This window comes from Triticum dicoccoides, chromosome 2B, assembly GCF_002162155.2.
Source record: "Triticum dicoccoides isolate Atlit2015 ecotype Zavitan chromosome 2B, WEW_v2.0, whole genome shotgun sequence".
In the NCBI taxonomy this organism is placed as follows: Eukaryota; Viridiplantae; Streptophyta; class Magnoliopsida; order Poales; family Poaceae; genus Triticum; species Triticum dicoccoides.
Window position 1 is genome coordinate 305,384,825 of NC_041383.1, and position 11,234 is coordinate 305,396,058.

The window sequence follows — 11,234 nt, forward strand, 5'->3', positions numbered from 1 at the left end:
TTTGCACTGTCAGGATATTTCCATCTTATCATGGATCTACCGAGCCCCTCCACTGCTCCTATGGACTCGGGGTTACTATTGAGATGGCTGTGCAGGATGCTGCCTACTCTATGATGACCATCATGCGAGTCAGGACTAGCTTTTTTTGGAACTCCGACTTCCGATATATGCCAGCTTCACTCTCGGGGGCACAAGGGTATCTCCAGGCTATCTATGCTGACTCCACTCAGGAGGACTCACTGACCCGCACCACTGCACAGTTGCTTGAAGACAAGGACCGTGAAAATCGGGCCTTGAGACTGGAGCTTTTCAATACCCGTGCTGATCATTGGGCCACTTTGACTCGGTTTGCACCGGTTGTGCAAGCTAGATATATGGATATGCAAGATCTCTATCTTGTGAGATCTGCTCTGCGAGACATGATGGATTGGCGTGATGTGGGAGGCATCACACCACCTCATGGTCCCCGCAGGCCACCATTTGTTTGTCCAAGACCTCATCCTAGCCCCTATGGTCCACAAGTTCCACGGGACTGTCTGTTTCCGGATGATCACGTTGAGCTTCCAGGCTATGGAGGTGACTTCTATGAAGACTACTACGGAGCTATCTGAGTTAGTAGTAGTATCACTAGTATCGTATTAGTTGTATCGTCCACCGTCCTACGTGACTCGTGGGATATGACTTAGCTTGTACCACCTTTCGGAGGTGTAGAAAAATAATGTATAGGAGCTTGGAATGCCTCCGATGAGATGTAATCTTCCTTTCACCGTAGTAGTACTTTGTTTGGTTTTGTACTAAACCTTGTATGGTGTGTATGACGATGGAATAAAAGAAGCAGTTTCTGTATCTACCATGTCATACGGATGATCATCTTACATTCCAAGTTATCCATTACATTCTACATTTCTATGTCAGAGTCTTATCATCCTTGACTAAACCATTGTCTTGTTTACCCTAGGATGGTCTACACCCGCAACAACCCTGCTCTCCCAGAGCAGGCCGAAGGCAGCAGAGTTGGGGAAACAAACCTGCCTCACCCTCCTTCTCTGGCCGAGGTTATGCTGGAGGCTGAGAGAAACAAGCGGGAGACCAACCGTTTGTTGGAGCGCATCGAGCAAAACACAGCACATCATCAGAGGAATAACTTGGTGTCACTCAGTGATTTCATCAAGTTACATCCACCCACTTTCCACCACTCCGTCGAGCCCCTCGACGCTGATGACTGGCTTCGCAGTATTACTCACAAGCTACGTTCTGCAATCGTAGCTGAGGCTGACAAGGTCACATTTGCTGCATATCATCTTGAAGGCCCCGCCAGTCTCTGGTGGGAGAACTATGGAGCCATGCGCCCAGTGCTCCAGGTCACTACTTGGGCTGAATTCAGCGAGGCTTTTCGTGAACACCACATTCCGGAGGGTCTTATGGACCGTAAACATGAGGAGTTCTGTAGTTTCACTCAAGGTCGACTCTCTGTGGATGCATACAGCAGGGAGTTCCGTAACCTAGCACGGTATGCAACTGAGGAAGTTTCCACTGATGCCAAGAAGCAAGCAAGGTTCCGCAAGGGACTTAGCCCTGAGCTTCGCTGTGACCTCCGTCTGCATGAGTGCACATCTTTCCAGAAGCTTGTAAACAAAGCCATCAGTGCTGAGTCTGGTCAGACTGATTATGAAGCAACACGCAAGCATGGCCGTGACATAGGTTCCTCATCCGGTACTGGACCTCAGAAGCGCCGGGAGTGGGTGCCTAACACTGCCCTGCCACCCAGGTTCACACCGAGGCCATCCTATCAGGCGCCTCGCCCAGCTCAACAGTATGCACCAGCCAAGCCCTATGGTGGTCCAACAAACAATGCTCCTCCACGCACCAGCTCCATGACATGCTTCAAGTGTGGGGGATTGGGCCACTACCTGCGCGAGTGTCCCCAGACCAACCCCAACCAGTCTGGAAAAGCTATTGGCCGTGGCAAGCCGACAGGGAAAGCGTTCTACGCCAAGCCGGCCACCGCTGCACGTGGCCATGTCAACTGTATCTCTGCTGAAGAAGCTCAAGAGGATCCAAACGTCGTTCTCGGTACGCTCCTTGTTAATTGCCACCCGGCATCTGTTCTTTTCGATACTGGAGCATCTCATTCATTCATATCCGAAAATTATGCTCATTTGCATAACACCGCATTCTGCGACATGCCGTCCACTATGGAAATTTCTACTCCTGGTTCTAGATGGCAAACCTCTAGAGTAAGCCATGGAAATGAAATTCAAGTCGACAGACTTGTTTTCCTTGCATCATTGATAGCTCTCAAATCTTCGGATATTAATATCATCTTGGGTATGGACTGGATGTCAGCCCATCATGCCAAGATTGATTGCTTCTCTAGGATTGTTCAACTCACACATCCTTCGGGAAAGATAGTCAATGTCTTGACTCGAGTAGCCAAGCGACAGCTATATTCTCTTAACGCCAGTCCTTTTCCAGACCTCGAAGACGTTCCGATAGTCCGTGACTTTCCGGATGTCTTTCCAGAAGAATTGCCAGGTGTTCCACCTGACAGAGATGTCGAGTTCGTAATAGATCTCATTCCAGGAACTGTCCCAATTTCTAGAAGACCCTATAAAATGGCACCACTAGAACTAGCCGAGCTTAAGAAACAACTCGATGAGTCCTTGAAAAAGGGTTTCATCCGTCCTAGTTCATCTCCATGGGCTTGTCCCGTTCTCTTCGTCAAGAAGAAGGATGGTACGGATCGGATGGTTGTAGATTATCGACCAGTCAACCTGGTCACAATCAAGAACAAGTATCCGCTCCCCAGGATCAACGATCTGTATAATCAACTCGCTGGATCCTCAGTCTTCTCCGAAATTGATTTGAGGTTGGGCTACCATCAAATCAAAATCAGGAACGAGGACATTCCTAAAACGGCCTTTGTTACTCGTTATGGCCAATACGAGTACACCGTCATGTCCTTCGGTTTAACCAACGCTCCAGCCACTTTCTCTCGCTTAATGAACTCAATCTTCATGGAGTATTTGGATAAATTCATTGTGGTTTACCTCGATGATATACTCATCTACTCCAAGAACGAGGAAGAACATGCCGAGCATCTAAGGCTAGTGTTGATGAAACTTCGAGAGCATCGTCTTTATGCCAAGTTCTCTAAATGTGAATTTTGGTTGCCAGAAGTGACCTATCTAGGACATGTAATTTCTGGTAAGGGTATTGCTGTCAATCCCGAGCGAGTTCAAGCCGTCCTTAATTGGACTCCACCTGAATCGGTCAAGCAAGTTCGGAGTTTCCTTGGCTAAGCGAGCTCGCCGCTTTGTCGAGAACTTCTCCAAGGTTGCTAAACCTCTAGCTGAACTCCTCAAGAAAGATAAAAAGTTCGAGTGGACTCCACAATGTGAGCACAGCTTTTAGGAACTGAAAAGACGCCTAACATCTGCTCCCGTACTGGTACCACCAGATTTCTCTAAGGACTTTGTTATCTATTGCGACGCCTCGCGACAAAGACTAGGTTGCATTCTTATGCAAGATTGTCACGTAATTGCTTATGCTTCACGGCAGTTGCACCCACATGAGGAGAATTATCCTACTCATGATCTAGAGCTTGCAGCTGTAGTCCATGCACTCAAAACCTGGCGACATTACCTCCTCGGTAATCGTTGCGAAATCTTCACTGATCACCAAAGTCTGAAGTACATATTCACCCAACCGGATTTGAATCTCAGGCAAAGACGTTGGGTCGAGTTGATCACAGACTTCGACTTAGGGATAACTTACACCCCAGGAAAAGCCAATGTCATGGCTGATGCACTAAGTCGTAAATCTTATTGTAACAATCTGATGTTACAACAAAGTCAACCGCTTCTCCATGAGGAATTTTGGAAGCTTAACCTTCACATCGTTCCTCAAGGATTCCTTTCCACCTTGGTGGCGAAACCTACCCTTACGGATCAGATCATCAAAGCTCAGAAGGTAGATCCGGGGATTTCCCGTATCAAAAGAAACATCAAGAAAGGAGTTGCAAATTGTTTCTCCATCGATGATCAAGGAGTCGTATACTTCGGGAACCGTCTAGTGGTTCCCAAAGTGCGAAACCTAAGGCGAATGATCCTTAAGGAAGCTCATGAATCTCCTCTCACCATTCATCCCGGTAGCACTAAGATGTATCAGGACCCACACCAGAGATTCTGGTGGACTAGGATGAAGAGAGAAATTGCTCAATATATTGCTAGCTGCGATGTCTGTCGTCGTGTAAAAGCAGAGCATCAACGGCCTGCTGGCACCCTTCAACCTTTAGCTATTCCTGAATGGAAATGGGATAAAATTGGTATGGATTTCATCACCGGTTTTCCCAGGACCAAGAAAGGGAATAATGCTATCTTCGTCGTTGTCGATCGTCTTTCCAAAGTGGCCCATTTCTTGCCTGTTCGCGAGAGTATAACCGCTAGTCAGCTAGCAGACTTGTATATCTCCCGAATAGTATCCCTCTATGGTGTTCCACTGGAAATTAACTCGGATCGAGGAAGTCTCTTCACCTCTCGATTTTGGGAAAGTTTCCAAAATGCTATGGGAACCCGCCTTTCCTTTAGCACTGCTTTTCACCCTCAATCAAGTGGTCAAGTAGAACGTGTCAACCAGATTCTACAAGACATGCTTCGAGCTTCTGTTATCTCATTCGGAATGGATTGGGAGAAATGCCTTCCATTTGCTGAATTTGCTTATAACAACAGCTATCAATCTAGCTTGGGTAAAGCCCCTTTTGAAGTTCTCTATGGACAAAGGTGTCGAACACCCCTTAACTGGTCAGAAACCGGGGAAAGACAATTCTTTGGCTCGGATTTGATCTAGGAAGCAGAAGAGCAAGTTCGCATTGTTCGTGAAAAGTTGAAAACAGCCCAATCTCGTCAAAAGAGTCAATATGACCGAAAACATAAGGCTATGACTTTTGAGGTTGACGAGAAGGCTTATCTTCGGGTTACTCCTTTGAAGGGAACCCATCATTTCGGTATCAAAGGCAAATTGGCTCCTCGCTACATTGGACCCTTTCGCATTCTCGCTAAACGAGGGGAAGTTGCCTACCAATTCGAACTACCTCCGCATCTCTCCAGAGTCCACGATGTCTTCCATGTTTCGCAACTCAGGCGTTGCTTCTCGGATCCTATCCGTGGAGTGGACCACGAAATGCTTGATCTTCAAGATAACCTTACATATCGAGAGTACCCCGTTCGTATCCTCGATCAAGCCGAGCGTACCACTCGACGTCATAATATCAAGTTTCTCAAGGTTCAATGGTCACACCATTCTGAGAAGGAAGCAACTTGGGAAAGGGAGGATCGTCTTCGACTTGAGTACCCCGCCTTCTTTCCGGAGGAACCTAAATATCGGGACGAGATTCTTTTGAGTGGGGGTGAGTTGTCACACCCTAGCTAGTTCATGCATTAGAGTGTTGCATCGTGTCTATTTTTCTCAACAGAAACTTGAAATGGGGATGACAGAACCCCCAGCCCCCTCTGAAACCAACTAGGGTTTACTAAAATTATTTTCAATGAACCTGAAATGCCCTTCTAAAATGTCCATCATTTTTGCCTTGGTTCAGAACCTCTGCCAAAAGTGGTGCACAATTTTCTAGGTCATCCTAAGGTCTTTGAATTAAATCATAAGTATTTGAGTTTGGGCATTTAAATTATATAAATTATTTTAAATGCTCAAATAATCCCAAACTAAAATGTTCCATGCTGGATATATTCCAGTTAATGGCCATGAGCAGTTTGGTGAATTTTGGAGTTGTTTAGGTATTTTTAGTAAGTCCACAAAGTTATAGAATAAATAAAAAAGGATAAATAAAGAGAGAGAGAGAGAGAGGGAACTAACCTGGCAGCCCAACTAGCCAGCCCACCTAGCCGGCCCAGCCCAGCAGCCGCTCCAGCGAGCTGCTTGCCTTCCCCAGGCAGGCAGGTAGGTGCTCGACGGCGGCACCAGCGCGCGCCACGCAGCTACCCGCCGCCCTGCTTCCTCCCCTCGCCTCTCTGCTGACCGGTATGAGCTCCACGTCGCGCCCCGAACCCCGTGGACACTTCCATTTCCCCCCTGCCTCTCTCCCTCGCTCTCCCACGCCATGGCCGACGCCACCGTAGCCGCACCGTCGCCATAGTCGCGCTCTCCGTCGTCCTTGCGCCGTGCCGTCGTGTCCAGGAGCTCCGCCGCCTCCTCTTCTTCGAGCTAGCCGAGCCCCGAGCGCTCGCTTGCCACAAGGCCTCTGCACCGACCTCGCCCGACTCCGCCATCGCCGGAGATCCCCTTCGCCGTCACCACCGCACCAGCTCATCCCCGATCGTGCCGTCCGGTTCCTCGAAATCGCCGTGAGCCCAGCTACCTCTTCCCCCTTTCCTTTCTTGCTTCCGAGCCCCGTAGCGACTGCATGTAGCTTACCCGCACGTGCCGCCGTGGAGCTCGTCGCTGACGTGACTCCGACCACCCACTGGCCACACCACCATGTCCAACGCACTCACCACACTCATAGGAACCCGTAACACCTCACCACGAGCCTCGCCGTGCTCCGTAGCTTCGGGTTCATCATCACTCAAACTCCGGCGACTGCTAAGGTCGTCGCCGGCACCGTTTCCGGCCACCCCGAGCTCAACCAACACCACCAAGAGCTGCGGGTTGCTCCCAGCTACACGTAAATGCCCTCCGCGGCTCTTTTGGTCGCCGAAATGCACAAAACCACTCTCGCCGCCGCGTTCTGCCTCGCCGGCGGCTAAACACCGGCGAGTTGACCCCGCTGACCCCTTGTTTGACCATGGGTGGGCCCAGTTTGACCCCCCTGGGTCAATGACAGGTGGGGCCCAGCCCTGTTAACTAATCAGGATTAGATTTAATTAATATTTAGTTAAACTAATTACACTGACACACGGGACCCACTAGTCAGGGTTGACCTGGACTGTTCCGTTGACCGCTGACGTCATTGTGACATAATGCTGACGCAGTAATTTATTTACTGGAATTATTTTTATACAGGAAATTCCAGTAAATACCACAAACTTTAAAAAATTATAGAAATTAATCTGTAACTCCAAATGCAAACTTTTATATATGAAAAATGATCAAAAAATCCAATCTATCCATCTGTACTGGTTTCATGCATGTTTAAGCAAGCTAACCTGATGTTTAGTGCAGAACAAGATAAAGCACTTAAAAGGGCCATTTATGAGTTTGAAACTTGAATCTTTGATTCAAAATGGTTCAAACCCATCTGGTCTTAGTTGCATTAGCCCAATACACTCATTTTGCCATGTCTCATGCATGCATCATATTGTTGCATATTGTTTGGTGATGTTTGTGTACCGGTGCTCTTTGCGGCAGGTTCTGCCTCCGAGGAGTACCACGATTACCCTAACGAAGATCAATATCAGTGCATCGACCCATCAGGCAAGCAACCAACCATTTGATCATATCGATACAATCCCATGTTCTCGCTTCTGCTCTCTTTTACTGCATTAAGACAACGCGTTTCAAACTGCTGTGTGCTACGGTAGTTGAACCCATTTCCTCTGCATGACCTGTCATTGCCACAGTAACTAGATGAAACCCACTAGCATGTGTAGGAGTTGATTGAGCCATATGTATGTGTTGTTCCTACCTTGCTATGCCTGCTATGCTTAGAGTCGTGTCAGGTCTGGTTCATTTGGGTGATGGGCTAGAGTGAAATGATCATGCCGGTAATGAGAGTGATATGTTGAACACGATTTGGTAAAGGTATCGATGAGAGGCCATGTAGGAGTACATGGTGGGTTGTTTCATTGAAGCCGACCTTAAGCACTGAGATCTGTATGTGTGATTTAAGATCAGCTACTACCATGCATTGGGCCCGAAACCAATGGACCCTCTCGGCTTCTTATTCACCCTAGTCCTCTGTCCAGGAGTTGCAAGTAGTTTCTGGTGTTTGTAGCCTACTTGAGGCCGTGGACAGCGCTGACCCGCGGGGTGGGCTGTGATGCGGTAGGTACGTGGCCGGGTACACGGGCACCCATTAGGTGTCTCGGAACCCTGTACACATCGTTCGGGGCCATATGTGGAAACCTCGGCCGGACTCCCTTAGGATGGAACCTAAATAGGCGATAAACCTGGACTAGAGACTTAGGTGTTTAGGTAGGTCATGGCCGACACCCACGTTGGGCTTCTGCTTGAAGGTTGCCGAGTACATGTCGTGTAAACGGCGGTAAGTGGTGAGAGCGTGTATGAAGAAGTACACCCCTGCAGGGTTAACATCATCTATTCGAATAGCCGCGTCCGCGGTAAAGGACTACTTGGTTGCCTATACAGTTCATAGACAAGTAAATGGATACTACTAAAAGCCTCAAGATAAGCGTGAGTGCCAAGGATGGCTCTTCCGTAGGAAGACGGAGGTGGATCCTCGGTAGTGTATTGAAGTGGTGAGTAGTGGACTCTTGTGCGCAAAACCATTTCAAGTTGGCGTCTCGTAGGATAGCTTAGCGAAGAGTCAAAGCTGGCTTGCTGCAATAACCCCACCAACCCTTCTTGATAATGTGCATGTATGTAGGATCTGATGTAAGTCTTGCTGAGTACCTTTGTACTCATGTTGCTTTAATTTAGCTTTTTCAGAAGACTCTGCAACCCCTTCTGATGGGTTCTTCGTAGACGTTGACATCGATGAGTAGACTGAGGCCCAGGTGGTGATCCTGAGCTTGTGAAGGACCATGTAGTATAGCCCGGCTTCCCCAAGCCTCTTTTATTTTACTAGTTGTCTGTACTCAGACAAGTTACTTCCGCTGTTGGCTTGTATGTCTGTATGACTTGAATGCTGGGTCATGTGACCCATACTTGTGTATATGATATGTATGGCTCTCTGAGCCTTTAAATAAAGTACTTGTGTCGTAGAGTCATGTTGTGATGCCTTGTTGTATTTGCACATATCGAGCATATTGTGTGTATGATTGAAATGCTTGGTATGTGTGGGATCTGACTATCTAGTTGTTTATCCTTAGTAGCCTCTCTTACCGGGAAATGTCTCCTAGTGTTTCCACTGAGCCTTGGTAGCTTGCTACTGCTCCGGAACACTTAGGCTGGCCGGCATGTGTCTTTCTTCGTTCCTGTGTCTGTCCCTTCGGGGAAATGTCACGCGATGGATACCGGAGTCCTGTTAGCCCGCTACAGCCCGGTTTACCTGAGTCCTGCTAGCCCAGTGCTACAGCCCAGATTCACTCGTTGATGACTGACACGTTCGATGCTGGGTCATGGATGCCTGTCCCTGTAAGTCTGTGCCACTTTGGGTTTACGACTAGCCATGTCAGCCCGGGCTCCTTATCATATGGATGCTAGTGGCACTATCATATACATGAGCCAAAAGGCACAAACAGTCCCGAGCCAGGTAAGGTGGCACCCGTGGGAATACCGTGCGTGAGGCCGCAAAGTGATATGATGTGTTACATGCTAGATCGATGTGGCATCGAGTCAGGGTCCTGACAGGATCCATGTCTTGCGGTGAGATGGCCATCTACTCTGATGGTGAGTCGTCCACGGGTGAGACAGATTCGTTGTATCAGCTACAAGATGGTGGGATTGGGGGTTATTCCGATGGCAGCAGTATTCTGGACCTCTTTGAGCCGCCGAGCAGAGTAGGGATCTTCATGGCTGGCACCAACCCGTTCAAAACTCTACGGCTGTGGCAGCGATAACCTCCAGGTCAGCAGCAGCTGGGGAAGGAGGCCCTATGCGTCCACCGGCTTAGGTTCTGATGGATTTGATGGATAAGATGACAACTCTATTAACCGTCGTGGTTAACCCGGCGGATCAGGCTCAACATGATGCGGAAGTGGCGCAGTTAAAGCAGGATATAGTGCAAGCTAAGGAAGACCTGGCGGCAGAAGACGTCAGCATGACCACAGAGCGAGCGGCTCTGGACACTCAACCTCAGCGGATTCAGTCATAGGCTTTCCAGCTCATGATGGATTAGAATGCGTCAAATGAGGTCATGAGGAGAAGGTACCAGAAGACTCAATCCCATCTGCCTCCGGTTTATGATCCTCGAAACCTCTTCCGTACACCCGGTGCAGGGCCCAGTAACCCGCTAGAGGTAAACTGGGTTGCAACGCCCAGGGCTAGGACGCTGGTTCAGCCACCGGTGATGGAACCTCCTCATCTGAATACTACTCTGCCTCACTATGTACCAACGTCACCGGGTCATTATTCTAACCCTTTGGAGAACATGATCACCACGGCGACACGATTGGCAGCTCTCCCGGTGGATGGCGACTCTCCGACGGTGGTTGAAACACGAAGGGTCAGAGAGCTTCTTTAGACGGCTTTGGCGCAGCATGAGGCGTACTCTTACAGCCGAGACAAGATTCATTCGACCCCTCGCCCAAGCCGGAGCCCGAGTTATAGCAGGCGCATGGATTCAGCGGCCGTTTCAAGCAACACCCGGCACCGTGACCAGCCGTGCGGGCATGGCCCAGCGCGTGATGGATCTCTTAACTTGGTTGATTAGGACAGGATACGCCAAGAGGCTGAGCGGGCGACTTAGCAGGCGGCTCAGCAGGCGGCTGAGCGGGTGGCTTACCAGTCTTTTCCGGTTTATCCAACGACTTCTATTGAGGCAGGCGTGACCACTAGGACTGGAGGTGTCCCTTGTCTGGTGCCGGCTCTGCGTAATGAGCGTTTGCCCAAGGATTTCAACGGGCCTCGAAAGGTGCCTAATTACACGGCCAACTTACAGCCTGGGGCATGGATTTAAAGCTATCAGATGGCCATCGAACTATTGGAAGTCAGTGACGCTGCAATGGCCAAGTACTTCACCATGATGTTGGATGGAACGGCCCGCACTTGGTTGAAGGGGCTGCCACCTATTTCCATCTGTTCATGGGTAGAGTTAAAGGGCCTGGTTATTCAGAACTTCAAAGATACATGCAAGCAGTCAAAGCCATAATACATTCATCTGATAAAATGGATGCCGGTTGTGCAGTCTTAATGTTGGAGAAAAATTGCCGTTTTACACCTCTGAAGATGAAGCTAGGGCGGCTCAGGCCAGCTGAAGGCGGCTCTAGTCAAGTATGCCGACTCTGATAGTACCAAGGATCCCGAGTCTGACGATTAGAAGGCAGGGAAGGGAAAGAATAACGGCAACACCAAGGGTCCTCAACATAACCTAGTGAATCAAGGAGGCAATAATAAACGTAAGAATGATGGCAGCTCGGAGTTTGTGGCTAACACCAATG